The sequence below is a fragment of the Cavia porcellus genome, unplaced genomic scaffold (assembly GCF_034190915.1).
Source record: "Cavia porcellus strain 051 isolate PalLab524CR breed Dunkin Hartley unplaced genomic scaffold, mCavPor4.1 scaffold_7, whole genome shotgun sequence".
Classification (NCBI taxonomy): Eukaryota; Metazoa; Chordata; class Mammalia; order Rodentia; family Caviidae; genus Cavia; species Cavia porcellus.
The window spans coordinates 34,545,908-34,562,987 of NW_026947490.1; the positions used below are offsets into that span (position 1 = coordinate 34,545,908).

At 43.3% G+C, this 17,080-nt stretch overlaps 1 pseudogene; it reads left to right on the top strand.

Annotated features, from left to right (window-relative positions):
• LOC100722699 (uncharacterized) overlaps positions 1 to 17,080 on the top strand; it is an 82,102-nt pseudogene that overhangs the window by 26,727 nt on the left and 38,295 nt on the right.

The window sequence follows — 17,080 nt, forward strand, 5'->3', positions numbered from 1 at the left end:
TATATCCTTCTTTCTTAGGGGATCATAATAAGCCCCATAATCATCCTGACTAGTGCCCTGAGTCACTATGTAATCCTCTTTTCCCAATGCCATGGTATTCAAACTACTCAAACAGAGATGCTCACATCCCTGAGGTCCAACGTGGATTTTTCAACAAGCCCAGTGTCACCCTGTGAGCACAGTGCACTAGTGAACCTAGAGCTGTTCTATATCATATACTTAAAATATTTTTTCTGATCTTCACACAGAAATGCCTTGAATACTGTGCTCACAGGTAGGAGAGGTCTACACCCACTTTTGTCAACTCTATGTCCAGAGGCCCTGCTGAGGTTCAGCTACAGACCCCTGATGAGGGATGATGGCACAGTTTTTTTTTTAAAGAGGTAAAACTAATCATAACAAAACAGAACAAATCAAATCAGAAGAAAACAATGTAAGTGACAGAGATTTCAAATCAAGACAACAGGAGATCGACAGTGGCTACCATAATGTCTCATGTTTTCTTCTAAATAGTTGTCTATATCTTCACATGCAGTGAATTCAGACAAAACAAAATAATATAAAACTGATCAGAAAAGAGTAATGAAAGCATTATAAGCCTTCAAAATCATACAACAGGAAAGTCAACAGTGCCTGCCATAATGTTTCTTGTTCTCTTCAAAATAGCTGTCTATACCTTCGTGTATATTGATATTAAACAATACAAAACAGACTAACACCACTCTGAGCAAAGAATAGAATCATTACTGGATTGCACAGCATGATGATATGGAATCAGCAGTGGATACCATAAAATCTTTTTCTTTAAAGTAGCTGTTCATTTCATCACACATAATATTGATTCTTGTAAACTATTTAGGAGAAGTTCTAGGCATGTATAAGCCTCTTCATGTATACCTATCCTTTCTGTATTAGAGAGATAAACAAAATAAAATACAACCAAGCAAAATAGATTATTAGGAAAATGAGAAACAAAAAAGAGAAATAAATAATGATAGCAAAGAGCCCCCAAACTATGACAATATAGATCTTCAAAACAAGGTGGTAGTGGACAACCAATGGATGCCTGGACAGATGCTGCCAGCCCACCTTCATCTGGACTTACTACAGAGGCCTAGACCCAGGCTGCTGGCACTCCTCCTGGACCTCGTACTTCTTTTGATCTTAGTCTCCCACACTTTCTCCCAGAAATTGGTACTACAGTGGATTATCATGTTGGCTCAATGGGAGACTCAGGAACCCTTCACCCAAACAGAAGACTTCCGCAGACTCCAGTCAGTATTGTGAGTTTTCCCCTAAAAATAGAGGTCTACAGTCATTAAATGGGAGCACTAGTGAAGCTCCCTTCAACTTTAAGACCTTGACAAACCTGTCAAGATGGTGGGTGATCACCTGTTCCACACAGAGAACATCAAACAGGTTGAGTATGCCATTAAGGCCTCCCCAATCTTGTAGAAAATTAAAAGAGATTATGAGACACCTAGTGACATAATATGACTTCACCGACATGAACACCAAAGACAGGGAAATCTGGTGACCTGCAATAACTTGAAAACATAGCAATAGCATGAACTAAGAGTTGACCTGCATCAATATTCCTGGGCTATTTTGTCCAAGGTGAATATAGGACTCACCCAACAGGCTCTGCAGGAGGAATTCAGGTGAATGGCTTTCCTCTTCATTGTGGTACTCAGCAACTCTACAAACATCAAACACACAGTAGGACTTTTAGATTCACACTACCTGCAGTTGAGACTATTGATATTGGAAAATCAAATATTTGCCTAAAATGTGAAAATTACAAAACAAAAAGGCACAATGCAATCTCAAACATCTAGCCCACCAGGAGCAAGTACAGGCAATATTGAAATAGAGGACTTTAAAAGTCATAACCCAGATATCACTGAGAAGATAAGAAATGAAATAAAGAAACAAATTCATGAAGCTATAGAGAAATTCAAATTAGAAATAGTTTTCTATCTTACATAAAGATAGAAATAACAATCTTAGTAAAGGAGTTACTCAGGATAGCCAGAGAAGAAATAGATAAAATAAATACAGGAACATGGGAAATTGACTGAAATCTTGAATGAACAATACAGAAAACAAGAAGAATCTATGAAACAACCTTAAAGAGATAGCCAAGGGACAAATTTTCTGTTTTAATTAAGCTGAGGATAGAATTTTGGACCTTGAGACATGATTCCTGTAAGTGACCTTTTAAAAACAACAAAGCAGCGTGAAATGACAATACAGCAGCTTCAGGCTAATGCCAAGAGAAACAGTATAAGACTAATAGGCATTAGTGAAGATGCAAGAGTAAATGCAAATGACATACGTAACTATTCATAGAAGGAATAGCACTCAAGTGCATAAGACAAATACTAATGAACATGAAAAACCAAATCCACAAGAACACAGTTGTAATAGGAGACCCTAATAGCCCATTGTTCCAAAGAGATAGATCAACTAGACAAAAAGTCAGCAAAGAAATAATACAACTGAAACATATCTGTGAACAAATGGATTTAGTAGATGTCTAGAGTGTTCCACCCAACCACATCAAAATATACATTCTCAGCTGCACATGGAACATTATCCAAAATAGATCATGTTAACCCATAAAACATTCTTAAGTAAGTGCAAAGGAACTGAAATTATCCCATGCGTAATATCTGATCATAGTGCACTGAAATTGGAAATTAATGGGAAAAGAAATTGCAAAACCTACATAAATGCATGGAAATTAAATAACAAACAGTGGGTTAAAGGTCAATTTAAAGAAGACATAAATCAATACTGCAATTGAGTGAAAATGCAGATACAATATACCATGACCTGTGGGAAGAAATGTAGGTGATCCTAAGAGTGAAAGATATAGCAATAAATTGTCACATCAAGAAGACAGAATGAGCACAAATAAGCAACCTGATGCTACATCTCAAGATTCTAGAAAAGGAAGAGCAAGTCCAACCCAAAGCTCATAGAGGAGAGGAAATTGTAAACATCAGTGCAGAAACTAATGCAATTTAAGATAACAACGAATTCAAAGAATTAACAAATCAAAGAGCTGGCTTTTTGAGAATAAAGAAAATTGAAAAACCCCTAGCCAATCTTATCAAGATAAAGAAAGAAAACACTCAGATTTGTGCAATAAGCACTGAAAAGGGAGAAATCACTACAAATCCCATGGAAATTTAAAATGTCTTGAACACCTACTTAAAAACATCTCTACTCACATAGGGTGGAAAACACAGAGGAAATGGGCAGATTTCTAGAAACATAAGAACTACCAAAGCTCAATCAAAAAAATATACCAATGTTGAATAACCCAATATCAGCTACTGAAATTGAAAATGTGTTTAAAAATGTACAACCAAAGAAAAGCCCAGGTCCTGATGGACTCACTGCAGAATTCTACAAGAAATTTGGAGAAGATTTGACCCCAATACTCCTTAGACTCTTCAATGATGTTGAAAGAGAAGCAATCCTCCCTTACTCATTCTTAGAATAAAGTATCACTCTGATACCAAAACCAGAGAAAGACCCAAACAAAAAGCAGAACTATAGGCTAGTGTCACTAATGAACATTGATGCAATGATTCTAAGCAAAATCTTGGAAAAATAGAATGCAGCAAATCATCAAGATTACACCATGACTGTGTGGGATTTACCCCTGGAATGCAGGGCTGGTTTAACATATGCAAATCAATAAATGTAATACATCACATCAGAAGTTTGACTGACCCACAGGGGAGGTGGTGTAAAACAGTGCAGGCTACAGCAGCTTGACTGATTTGGAGGGGAGGAGACAGCATACGCTACCCCTGTCTGCAACTCACTAACACACAGCAGTGGGAAAGGTCATCTAGCCGGCACACTTCAGAAAAATTGTAACCAACAAAGAAAGAAACTGGGGCCTCCTGGAAGAAGCAAAAAAGATGGGAAGAGGAAGCAACAACAAAATGTCCCCAGATCCCAACCCTGAAAACACTGACCCAGGACAGGTAAATACAAAGGAGAATGAGAACAGCAAACATGCAATATCAGACACAGTGGCAGTGGACATAAAGAGATATTTTTGGAATCTCATAGATGAGTTGAAAAGTGAAATATTTAGCCAAGTAAAGCAAGACATAAGACTAATAAAAGATCAAGATATAATACAATAAAAGAGCAAGATATAAGACTAATACTAAGCACCTCCAAGCAGATACAGATGGAAAAAGGGAGGAACTCAAAGAAGAGAACCATTTGATGATGAATATAAAAAATATAGAATACATGAATCAGATTCAAAGAGATTACCAGGATATTAAAAACTATGGAAAGATGGCAAATCATCTTGAAAGAAACTAAGGATAGATTATCCAAACTGGAGGAAAATTTTGCCATGGGGGAGTATGAAAACTTTTTAAAAATAACAAGGAAACAAGTAGTAAACAATACAAAGTCTAGAAGATACAAAAGAACCTATAACTTGAGAATAAAGAATGGGAATGAAGAAGCAAGGGTACAAAGGAACTACAAAAGCTATTCACAGAAATAATTAAGGAAAACTTCCCAAACACAGGAACAGGAAATGATATTCCAATATATGAGGCATACAGAAATCCAGCCACCTACAACACAAACAGAGCTGCACCTAGGCATATAATGATCAAGATCCCAGAAATTCAATATATAAACAGAATATTAAAAGCTGTTAGAGACAAGAAACAGATCACCTATAGGAAGGCCCATCAGAATAATGGCAGACTTCTCAACACAAACCATCAAGTCAAGAAGAGCCTGGAGCGAAATGTTCCAAGCCCTGAAAAAAAGTATCCTCCATCCCAGGTTGATATACCCTGCTAAACTGTCGCTAGAAATTAATGGAGAAACGATGCTTCCAAGACAAAAAAGAACTTGGGAAATTCACAACCACCAATCCAACTCTACAGAGAATACTTCAGGGAATTCTAGAGAGAGAGAAAAGTACTAGGATTCCAGGAACAGTAGCAGAGAGGCCTCAATGAATGGAGCAGAAAACAGAATGAAGTAGATAAGCAGATAACTGATGGCAAAAAAAGCATAACAGAATTGGGGCAGAGAAGATTTTGTTCAAAACTCATATGCTTGATAGTATCAAGTCTGAGAGTATAGGCAACTATACTGAAGATGACAAGACTCTATGATCCACATTCTGGTTTGATAACTGCCTGTTTTTGAAGTTCTATACTATATACAAAGTTCAGTTTTTATTAATACTGTTATATACTGATATATTTAATTATACTATGTCTAATGATATAGTCAATTCTATTGAAGATAACAAGAGACAACACAGGAATCATGGTAGAACTCTTTGTACAATGGTTTTAGATGTTTTTTTCACTTTATGTGTTTATAGGAATATGTTTTATTTTGTCTTGCTTTGTTTTGTTTCTCACTCTGATATAGAAAGGATAGAAATACTGTTGTGACTCATGCATATGTAGAATCTATAAGCAGTTTATCTTTTAAAAAAGTTTATTTAAGGAGAAAAAGAAAAAACAGAAAAAGAGTACAAGTTATACAGAATTTCAAAAAAAATAAACAGTAGGAAATCACTAGTTAATAGATTACACATTGTCATCTTAGAAATAGTTGTTCAAGTTACAAAATTAAAACATATAAAGTGGATATTCAAACAGTGATATTGCAAATAGTTCTGTTCAATGATCCATCAAAAACTCAGTAATATGGTTATCTATCTTATACACTTAAATATATATGCAGTTAAATCCTCTAGAGCACTTTCTTTTCCTCTCTTTTTTACAACGACAATTACACATTTTGGGTTTTATTACTCCCACAGTTCTTATTACTTTGTTTTGAAGAGAATAAAACCAAATGTGACATAATAGAACAGAGTCAGTCAAATCAAAAGAATGGACATACTACATAATGTAAGAACAGAATACAAGGTGATCAACAATGGTTCCCATAATGCCTCTTAGTATCTTAAAAAGAATTGCCTATATCATCAGTTATAATAAAATTAAAACAGTAAAGAACAAAACCAATAAAACCAAACCACAACAGAACTTCAAAAGAAGATAATAGTCAAACCAGAATGGGCATCATAGTGAATCTTATTGTCTCCACAGTTGTTGCCTATACTCTCAGACATGATACTATCAAGCAAAACAGAATAAAGTCAGTCAAAACAAGAAGGTGAGAGAAGTACAGGGTTTCAAATCAGCTAATAGGAAATCAAAGTGGGTTACTATAATATATCCTGCTATTTTTTATTTATTTTTCCCTTAATTAAAAAAGATAAATAAAATAAATAATAAAAAAGGAGATTAAGATAAAAGAGGACATAACAACAAAACAGCACAGGTCAGAACATAACCATTTAAGCAAAATAGTATTTAACCACAAGATATTCTGACATAAAAGCAGTTACCATAGTGTCTCTTTCCTTGAAATCTTTGAGTATAACTTCATATACTGTAGCATCAAATATATCAAGAAAATGTAAAACCACTCAAGAGAATGACAGTATTACAGGGTATTTAGAGCCAACTAACAGAAAATGAACAATGATTTCTCTATTTTCTCCTTGTCTATAAAAGTTTTTGTTTATATTATCACGTATAATAAAATCCAGTAAGATACAACATGTTGAAACTGATGGAGACAGAAGAACAAAAGCTTGATGGGACTTCAAAACAAGATGATGTTAAGTCAGCACTAGTTATTATGATGTCTTGTTTTCTCCAAAATAGCTATTCATACCATCCAACCTTCTCTGCCTCATTTCTGTTGAGCTCTTTCTCTGTCATTAGTTGTCAGTTTGTCTTCTTCATTTCGCTTTCTGCTCCATTCATTGTGGCCTCTCTGCCACTGTTTCTGGAATCTTGGTATTTTTCTCTTTTAGATCAGAAGTAAAAGAATTAATAGAAAATTAAAAAAGTGGAACCTGTAATTCAAAAGCTGGTTCTTTGGTAGAGCTGGTGTGGTGGAACTCAGAGACAAACTGCGACCTAACCTACGTAAGAACAAAATGAGAAGCACAACAAGAAAAACTTAAATGACAAGGAGGACAGGAAATTTTTTGAGTAGGCTACTTTGAGAAATTTTATACAGTAAATTAGAGCAAGCTGGGTGTGGTGGCACACACTTGTAATCTCAGCACTGGAGAGGCTGAGGCATGAGGATCGTTGCAAGTCTGAGACCAGCCAGGGTACAGTGAGCTCAAGGCCGCCTGATCTGCATAGCAATACTTTGTCTCAGAAAGAAAAGAAAAAGCAAGCAAGCAAGCAAGAAATTAGAATATTAACTTTTTAAACAAAAGTTCAAATTGTGAAAAAATAATAATATTTCAGTCCCACACTGTAAATCTAGCAAACTTTTAAGATTAAGTAATCCTACTGTTGCTCAAACAATTCCAGAGACTAGAAAAAAATTCTCGAACCATAAATTGCCAAGAAAAGAAAGAACTTCCAAATTCATTTTGTAAAATGAATATAATAGTGTTGATTGAAAAATCTGACAAAGATTGCATCAAAAAATTATAGACCAGTCAAAAAAAGTTTTAATGATTTATTAGCAAGTAACCTAGCAGCCATTTCAAAGGAAAACAAATCATGACTAAACTGAGTTTATTATAGGAAAGTAAGGATTTGATAATAGGTGATCTAAATATTCATATTGAGATTTAAAAGTATATGATTATCTCTGCACATAAGACATTTGATACAACTGAGGAATTAGTAAATATACTCAGTAAGTAGAAATTGATGAGTAACTTATTAACATTATACCTCTGCCTAAAAGCCAGCACCTTAATATTGAAACAAAAAAGGCTTTTCAGATAAAGTCAGGAACAACATTAAGCCTACTATCCTCTACTATTTAACACTGTGTTGGGAGTTTTAGCCAAAGAAATTAGACAAAACAAACAGGAATTAAGAAAAAACTATCTGCAGACATTATATTTCTGGAAAGCCCAGAAGGACTTGTTGAAAAATTATTTTAAAAACTTAGTAGTAGGTGTCAGTTGAATACAGTTGACAGTAGCCGTCCCCAAATAAGGGTACATAGTCTGATTCCGTTTAGTAGAAATACAGTATTGAGTAGGCAGAGTTCACATACGATATCAGAAGTCAGCCTCTTGTTCGCCTCCTCCCTTCCCAAGGCAAGTGGTATTATGACATAATTCACCACTAGTTTTACCTTTCTTGAACTTTATGTAAGTGTATATTGTGTCCATTATTTTTTAACCTAGCTTCTTTGGCTCTGGGAAACAATATAAGAGGATTCTGGTGCTGGGAATGTTCTGTTTCATGATCCAGGTGCTGGTTACATAGGTGCATTCATTTTATGAGTATTCATCAAGCCATACACTTACGATTTGTGCACTCTTCTATAATTGTACTTCAATAAAAATATTTAGTTAAAAAAAAGAATTATGTAGGTCCTCCAAAATTTGAAGACAGATATCCTATCTGTGCTTCTTTCACAGCGTCATCTCAGGTGGTGGTGGGGCACAGAACAAAGTGTTTGTCATTCCAAGGTCCACTTCAGTGTCACACTGCAGAGGCCCTGTGAAGGTCTGACTGAGTGAAGACCACACAGAATGAGATTCAGGGGATTCAGTCCATAATTCACCTCCAGTCTGGTAGTTCACTGATGTCTGTCTACCCCCTTGCTTTTGGAAATCACCTGTTCACAGAGCAGCTAACTCTCAGTGCTGTAACGATTTGTGTGGCAGGATTAAGAGTAATGCAAGCCTCTGTATTAACCTCCAGGTTGTCCAGAAGGATGGACAGGTACTGGTAAGCTGTTCCCTGTCAACTGCAAATGACCTTTGGTCTTAAGTATAGCCCTGAACTGTTTCCTTCCTTCCTCCTTTCTCCTTTCTCTCCCACCTCTTCCCTTTCCCCTCCCCCTCCCTTCCCTTTCTCTCACCTCCTGGGCTTCTGGTGTGGGACTGTTCACACAAGGAGGAGACGTTTGTCCTCAGCAGCAGGAGTCTCTGTCCCAATGGTTCTGTGTCCTTTAACAATTCTGCTCTTCCTCAGTGCAGACCGAGGTCACTTCTCCCTGTGTCTGTTCATGGCTCCGCCCACTGGCCCACAGGGCCTGAATCCTCTGTTTTCTCAGGAAGCTCTGGTTTAGTGAGGCCACAGTGTAGAGGACAGGGGCTCACTCCCTCATGTCTTTGACTGGTGAGCACAGTGTTTGTACTGTACTCTGCTTGTGTGTTTCCTGGCCTTGGCGACATCCATTGTTCCCCTTGTTTGAATGGGCTTCGTGTCCAGTTGAGCACAGGTCAACTCCTGAGGCCTACGGAAGGGCAGGGACTGGTTGGGGCAGATGAGAAGCTCGTTTGGGGCAACAACGCCTGAGGGCTCCTTGATCCACAGTGCAGAGAAGGAGGATTTCACAGATGTGTGTGGGACACAGCTGACACATGCAGAACAGTTCCTCATTCAGAAGACAGGTGATTTCATCCATTACAGATGGTGACAGGGTAGAAAATAAAAGTACTTGGGGGAAGGGACCTGCACTTCTGCAGGGAAAGCATCTGTCCTCACTCCAAGCCCACTCAGTAAACTAGGAGCAGATCTTTCTCCACCCGATTGTGAATGTGTACAAAACCCCTGAAGCTCACCTCATACTTACTGTCAGGAATCCTGAAAGCTTTCTGCTAAGCTCAGTAGAAAGACAAGCTGTCCTCTTTCCACCCCTTCCAGCATGGAACCAAAGTGCAAGAGGGTAAACAGAGGAAGTGCAAGGGAACAGCCTGAGAAGGAAGAACTAGAATGACCTTTGTTCCCTGGTGCAGTAGTGGTCTGTGTAGCAAATCGGAATGACTGCACCAAACAACAAAAAGGAAGCTTTCTGAAAGCAGGGATTGTAGCAAAGTTGATTCCAGACTCATGTACAGGTCTGTTGTTTATGTGAATTTCAGCAGTGAGCAGTGGAATTTGATGACACCAGTTATGGGCCTCCCCTCACACTCTGCACGTGCGTTACCACACCAGTGTTTTGAATTTGGACCTGAGAGGAATATACACAGATGTCAGGAAAAGCTGCAAAACAGGACTTTGTTTCCACCTGACATTCTTCAGAGCTAGTCACCAGTGCCCAGACCCAGCCTGTTGCTTGAAACAAAAGTGTGTTTATTGCCAAGCTGTCACACTTCAGCAGGAAACTTACAAAGAGCACCTAATAAATACTACTGGATTTCAGGTGGTCAGAGAGTGTGTAAGGGCATCAATTTTCACTTAGTTCTTCATGCTGAAGTCTGATTTTTGTTTATTTGTTCTGTTATGTGAACCAAATTCTAGATTCTTTGCTACAATATGGCACCTCTCTACTCTGCATTGGGAAACGTGGTTAAGAAGGAAGCACAGAGTCCCCTGAAAGTGGACAGGCATGAGACTCACAGAGGTGAGGACCGAACCTGGCCAGGGGTGCAGCCTCCCATCCTAGTGCTGAGAATAGAGGGGGCACTGCCAGCAGAGCCCACAGCAACCACTTTTGGTCCCTGCACAATTTCAACATAAAAGTCTTCAGGTTATGCACATGATTTCCCCCCAGTACATTCTGGGATCACAAGATTTATTCATCATTGTTCAAAATCTCTACCATCTTAGCACTCTATGAGTTCTATCTGGTGTTCAGCTGCTGCCTGTATCTTGGGTCCTTCTCTGACTGCAGTGAGCCCGGAAGAGCAGAACCCCAAGGGCCACCAGGATCAGGCCAGCCAGGCCCATTTGAGTGAGATTCTCCATCTTGTTATCCTGGGGCTGTGAGGCTGGGGGTGAGAACAAAGAGGTCACAGAGGTCAGGACAGACCAAAATCACTCCCAACCCATGTATGTCCACCTGTGTTCCCTGGACAGGATTGTACCTGCGTGCGACCCTATGACTGACAGTTCTCCTGCTCCCCTGTCCTGGGCTCTGCCTTGTTCTCTGGTGGCCTGACAGTCTCAGCTGTTCCTGAGAACCAGGTAGAGCAGGCACACTGTGAGCTGGTGAGGAGACCTGAGGGTTACTCCTGAGCTGCACGTTTGCCTGTCTCCTCCAGAGGAAACAGCTTCATGTGGGTCCTGAACGAGGGCTTTGCCCGCAGTAACTGGGCTCCCTCTGGGCTGGTTGGTGGATTTTCAGCCTCACTGTGATCTGTGAGCTCATAACTGCCATCAGAATCACTTTGTAAAGATTGAGAAGAGCTCAGTCTGGGACACAGAAAGATGTGAGCTGATTGTTTTGCATTTGCATCTCCACCATGTCCCCGGCTTAGGACCCAGTGCTCAAGGATCCGGGTCAGGTCCTCAGAAGCCCTGGACTTCAGGAGCACAGAATGTGGAGTCTGGGGCTGTCTCTCCTTCATCACCCAGCTGGGACCCCTACTGCTCATGCATCACATTGGCCTCCTGGGAACCAGTCATTGCACAGGGAGGAGCAGCTAGGATACAACACAGTCACTCATACAGATAAACACATGAACAAGGGCATGTGTGTTATGTGTGGTAAGGGTTGGGTTGTCCCAAATCAATGTGCAAGGACATTAGTGCATCCAAACTAATGGCTTCTTTCTGTATCCATGTTATTTAGAAGATATTCAGAAGTCACAACCCTTAGACTTAGAAGTTATTATGATACTTGAAAAATTTAAAATTACCTGTGGCCACATATAGCTGGACAGCAGTGCCCACTGTGCTTTGCTCACCTTTCTGAGACAATGATCAGAAGTGGCAGGGAGCAGAAACTGGCTCCCAACTCAAGTGCAGGAACCACGTCTCTGATTTCTTCTGTTGCCCACAGAAGCCCTGATGATGAGCCCCTGTATCCTGATGCCGTGCCACTCTTGGTGAGAGCCCATGCTGTCTCCTTCATGCTTCTCCCTCGGGTGCTGAGCAGATGGTGTCCACCACGCCCCCTCCTGTACGGTGCTCCCTCTCTTCTGTCCCCTCCTCCTCCAGCTGCTGCTGCAACATCCTCTAGGGAAACAAGACAACTCCCCAAACCCTCTGTCTGCACCTTGTGCTGTGCAAGGGCTGTGGTCCGCCTGCTGGGCTACACCATCACTGGCCTGCTTTCTCATCATGAAACCCCCTGCAACTGACCTGCAGGTCACACACACACACACACACACACACAATGGCGCATGGATAATTATGCTTTGCATATTTAGATGCAGCCTCACTTGGCATGATGAAGCTCCCATCTATCTGCTCCAATGTGACCTGCCCTTGGGGCGTACAGCAGAGCTGAGCCCTTGGCATTACCCAGTGATCTGTGCTTGCCCTGTGTCACAGTGGCCTAGAGTGTTGGGGACAATGATGTACGGGGCACTTATGCAGGCTGGGAGCTCTGGCTGCACCATATGGCCTGGGAAGCAGAAGTTGTGCTAGCTAGGTCTGTGTAAGCAGCCAGCTTCCCTCGCTCCCACCTGGGCTCTGTCCTCACTACCATCTGGGCTCAGAGCTCAGTCTCATGGACAGTAACAATCCCTGCTCAGGATGACAATGACCTGTAGACTCCTGGGAAGGGCGCACAGAGTACTCACACCCTGGCCCCTGGACTGGGAGGTACCAGCCACAGAACACAGGGGTCAGGCAGCTGAACAGCTACAGACAGGAGGGTAAGAACAGTGCCATCAGACCCACACAGTAGGTGCAGAGACAAGGATAAGCAAGGATTGGCTGCACACAACCCATGAGTTTATGCTGCAGATTGCTCACAGGCCACCTCTCCTCCCTGCAGCCCCTTCCACTTGGGGGCCTTTGTCATTGTTAGGCACAGCTTTTAACAGTGCCCCCTTTCCTCTCAGAGGTGGGCAAACCTGGGTCTGGGGCATGGTGGCCAAGGTTAGTCCTGTCCAGGACCCTTTAGAGCCTGTGCTTTTCTCCAAGAACCTTAATTACTCATGTTTCTCTCTCTGTCTCTCTCTCTCTGTCTCTCTGTCTCTCTCTCTCTCTCTCTCTCTGTCTCTCTCTCTCTTACTGTCTCTCTCTGTCTTTGTCTCTGTCTCTCACTCTCTCTGTCTCTGTCTCTCTTTCTCTCTACACACACACACACACACACACACACACACACACACACACACGAGTCTGTTTGAGACAGAATCTCACTATGCAGTTCAGGCTGTCCTTGAGCTTACTTTGTAGCCCACCTTGGTCTCAGATTTGCAAGGATCCTCCTGCCTCAGCCTCCCAAGTGCCAAGAATACAGGAGTGCTACCATGCCCAGAGAATTATACACATTTTCAAAAAAAGTTGAGTTGTTAAAAACCAGATGGCTGCATGCCTCTGGGGGAGCCATATTAAATGTGTTGGCCGTGCCTGGTATGTAGCTCTGAATAGCAGTGATGTCCCACTGCCTGGGGAGGCCAGTCCCCTGCTGTAGTTTTCTGGCGCTGGACTCTGACCCTTGACTGCAAAACAGAGCCATGAGTGAACCCCCAGGAATGAGGACTCTGAGTGACCTCTGCAGGAGCAGGGCTGTGTGAGGGGTCTGAAGCCTCCAGGGGCAGTGACAAGATTTAGAGATTGCAGGGCGCTGCTTAGATCTCCTCCCCAGCCTGGCCATACCGTGCCCTGAGTGTCCTCTAGAGAGCACACCTGGTCACCATTCAACCCCAGACAGTGTCCCACATCTTTTGAAAGAATAGAACAGAGTAGCAGGAGAAGCAGAAGGGCCCTCTGCTAATCCACCCTGCTGGACATGGCCACTGCCTCTGCTCTACTCACCACCTTGCTGTGCTGACCTGACAGATGCTCTGTGAACAGCAGCTCTGAATCCCAGGCAGGACACAGAGATGGACTGGACTCTCCTCGCTGGACCCTGACCTTAGGACATCTCTGGATCTGACCATAAAAGGGCATAGAACATCCCATCACAAAGCTTCTTCCAAACCATCGTCCCACCCTGATCAGGAACATCCCTGGACCAGGATACCTTCCCAGTGTCTGAGAGGGACCCAACCAGAGGGGACATATTCCTGGGACCGCTAGAGGTTCTATCTGCATGAAAAGATGTGAAACATACCATCCCCAGGGAAAACACACTCTCCCTTGGACAAAGTCTGGGGACCACTCTCTGCTCAGGCAGCAGGGCCAGCTCCATGCTCACTCTATCATTGTGTCCAGTGGAACTAGCACTTCAGGGAGCTTGGGGCAGGGAAACTGTGGGGACAGGTAAACCCAGAAGGGGAGAGACTTGGGGTTAGGAGGAGGGAATGGGAGACAGAGGATGGCAGCTGGGACATGGTCCAGATGAATTGGAACAAACCTGGGGACACAGCTGAAGCTGTGCAGATGGGAGCCTGTGTGACATCTGCATCGGTCACCACCAGCTCCAGGATCTCACTGCGTGGAGACCATATGGACCATTTCTGATAGATGCAGACATAATGCCCAGCATTCAGCAAGGTAAGGGGAAATCTGGCCTCTGTCTGGAAAGATGAAGTGCTCTTCTCTTGCTTAACTGGGGAACAATTCCCAGTGGAACAGTTCTCCAGGAAAAACACCTCAAAGCCCCCATCGGCCCAGCACAGGATGGTCACATTCATGCCCCGGGATATCACAGGGCCTGGCTCAGCAGAGATGGCAGGTGGGGACAGGAACACTAGAAGGAAGCAGTGCAGGGCCTCGGTGTCCACTGAGTAGAAATCACCGCACGCAGAGCTGATTTTGGGGGCACTGTTCAGTGTTTTGGGCAAACTCACAGAGCTGTGCAGCCATTATCTAATGTGACCTCCCATCACATCCACACCTCCCCCTGGGCAGACTGTGTGCAACTGAATTCCCACCCCTGCCCAACCTGCCCTAATTAGCTTGAGTAAGCCAGTATGCAATGTCTACTTGCTTCTCAAAGTCATGCTGTACATGGTGAACAGGCAGTTTTCCTGCTTAATTCTAAACTCAGCCTGTGAGTTTTGTGCCTCTTGAAAGGTGACAGGAAGTCAAAATATCTAGGCAGAAGGGCCACAGATTCAATAGGAACAAGAAGTGACTGGGAGATAGCTGTACTTAGACTAGAGAGCTATGTGGGTCTGCTTCTGTATGAAGATAATTAATGAAAAGCCTGTGAGGATGAAGAATATTTTCCCTCATAACAGCATAAACACAACACACTTGGATGGAGAGAAAAACAATTGAATTTCTACATCTTCACTGCACACTACAATCTCTGATTCCAGAAGGAGCTGGGCAGTAGCAGCTGTGGACGAAAGGAGAGGACTGAGAGCCTGGAGGTGATGGGCAGTGAAGGAGAAGCTCAGGTTCAGAGGAAGATGGAGAACTTGGGACACAATCAGTTGGGGCTGTCCTGCTCCCCACTCAGGAGAAGTGAGGGGAAGTTTGGGCTCAGCCTGTTCCCGCTGGGCCTGAGTTGCCCCTGTGGACATCAGTGTCACTGGACACCTGAGGCGGTGATCACTGCTGCTCCTGAGAGAGAGACCCACCAAAGGTTCCATCTGAGGAAAAGTGGACCAAGAGAGTGTGATGCAGGCAGAGTGCAACACTAACTACCCGTCCTTCAGAGAGAAGGACGTCCGTGCTAGTGGACACCTTGTGGAAACAGAGGGCATCCTGCCCAGTGCACTGAGCTAGTGCGGGGCAAGTATCACAGGATCTCACCACCTCGTGCTGATTCAGAGGAGCTGAGAGTAGAAATGTGGTTCCCAGAGGCCAGGGAAGGCAGGTGGCTGGGAGAGGGTGAAGCTGATGGAGAGGCTCAAACGTGCAGTCAGCCCTGGAGGTCACTGCAGGGAGGGCTAAGGTCAGCTCATGGTGACATGGTGCTTCTTTCCAAATGGCTAAGGGGGTAGGAAATAAACATCCTCACCACACAGGACAGGCATATGGAGACTGAGGTGTTAATGAGCTTAATTTAATTCTCCCATAATATGAACATTATATGGAAGCATCATTTGGTAAAGCATAGATATAAATGGTTATTATATCTTTTTTCAAAACAAGAAAATAACAGACAGAAAATGAGAGCATGTTGGGAGTGGCAATGGCAAAACCTATAATCCCAGCACTTGGGAGGCTGTGGCCAATGTTGGCTACATAGTGAGTTCAAGGGTAGTGTGAAATGCACAGTGAGAGATTGTCTTTTAAAAAAAAATTAGAGCAGGAACTGGCTGCAGGTTACACATTTTGAGTGTCATGACTGGAAACCTGTAGGATCCACCCTAGCCCCCAGGAGCCAGCGCCCTCCTGTCAAATGGGATTCACATGACTCACCCTGCTGTGTGAGGATCCCCTGGACCAGGCAGAGCACTGGAAGAGAAGAGCAGTTAGAAAATGCCCACCGCCCAGGGTCCTGAGGGGCTTGGCAGAGCCCAGGACTCAGCTTCCCACAGCGTCCACCAAACCAGTCCACTCCACAGGGACCTCAGACCCTGACCCCGCTTGCTCTGGAAGACCCCCAGACTCCCCAGGGCACCCCAGCACTTCCTGAAGCTGGCCTGGCTGCACACCCAGGGCTCTATCTAGGAGCAGGTCCTCTGCTTCCCTGACCACGGTGGGAGCCGGAGGTCTCCTGCAGGACCCCATAACTTCCTGGCTGGGGTCAGGTTGAACAGGGAACAGGGCCTCTCCCCACTGTCATCTACCCAGTCCATCCAACCATCCCCATTGTCCCAGACTCACCAAAGGCCAAGAGGGAGGTGGGCCATGGGATCATGGCCTGTAGCTGAGAGCCCTGGGCAGACAAGGCCTAGACAAGGTGATGGTGACACAGATGGTTCCCCCCTCAACAGCCTCCTTGAGCGGGGGGAATGTGGCCTCCCCTCTCCTTTCCCTGTCTCCCTGGGGCACAGAAGGCAGTCTTGCTTGGTAAGGGAGCTCCAAGTAAATCTGCAGGACAGGACAGATGCCACCCTGGAGGGACTCCAAGTCCAGGGAGTCCTGGCCTCAGGCAGAGTGTTGTGAAACAGATACCCCACTGTTCCTCATAATAAAATGGGGACCACAGAGTGCTCCTGAGGGTGAAAACTGTGGTCTTTCTTAAAGTCCCATCAAGATGCTAAAGACACTCAAAGCTCCTCCTATAGGTAACATTAGAAGGCTCTGGGATTAAGCAT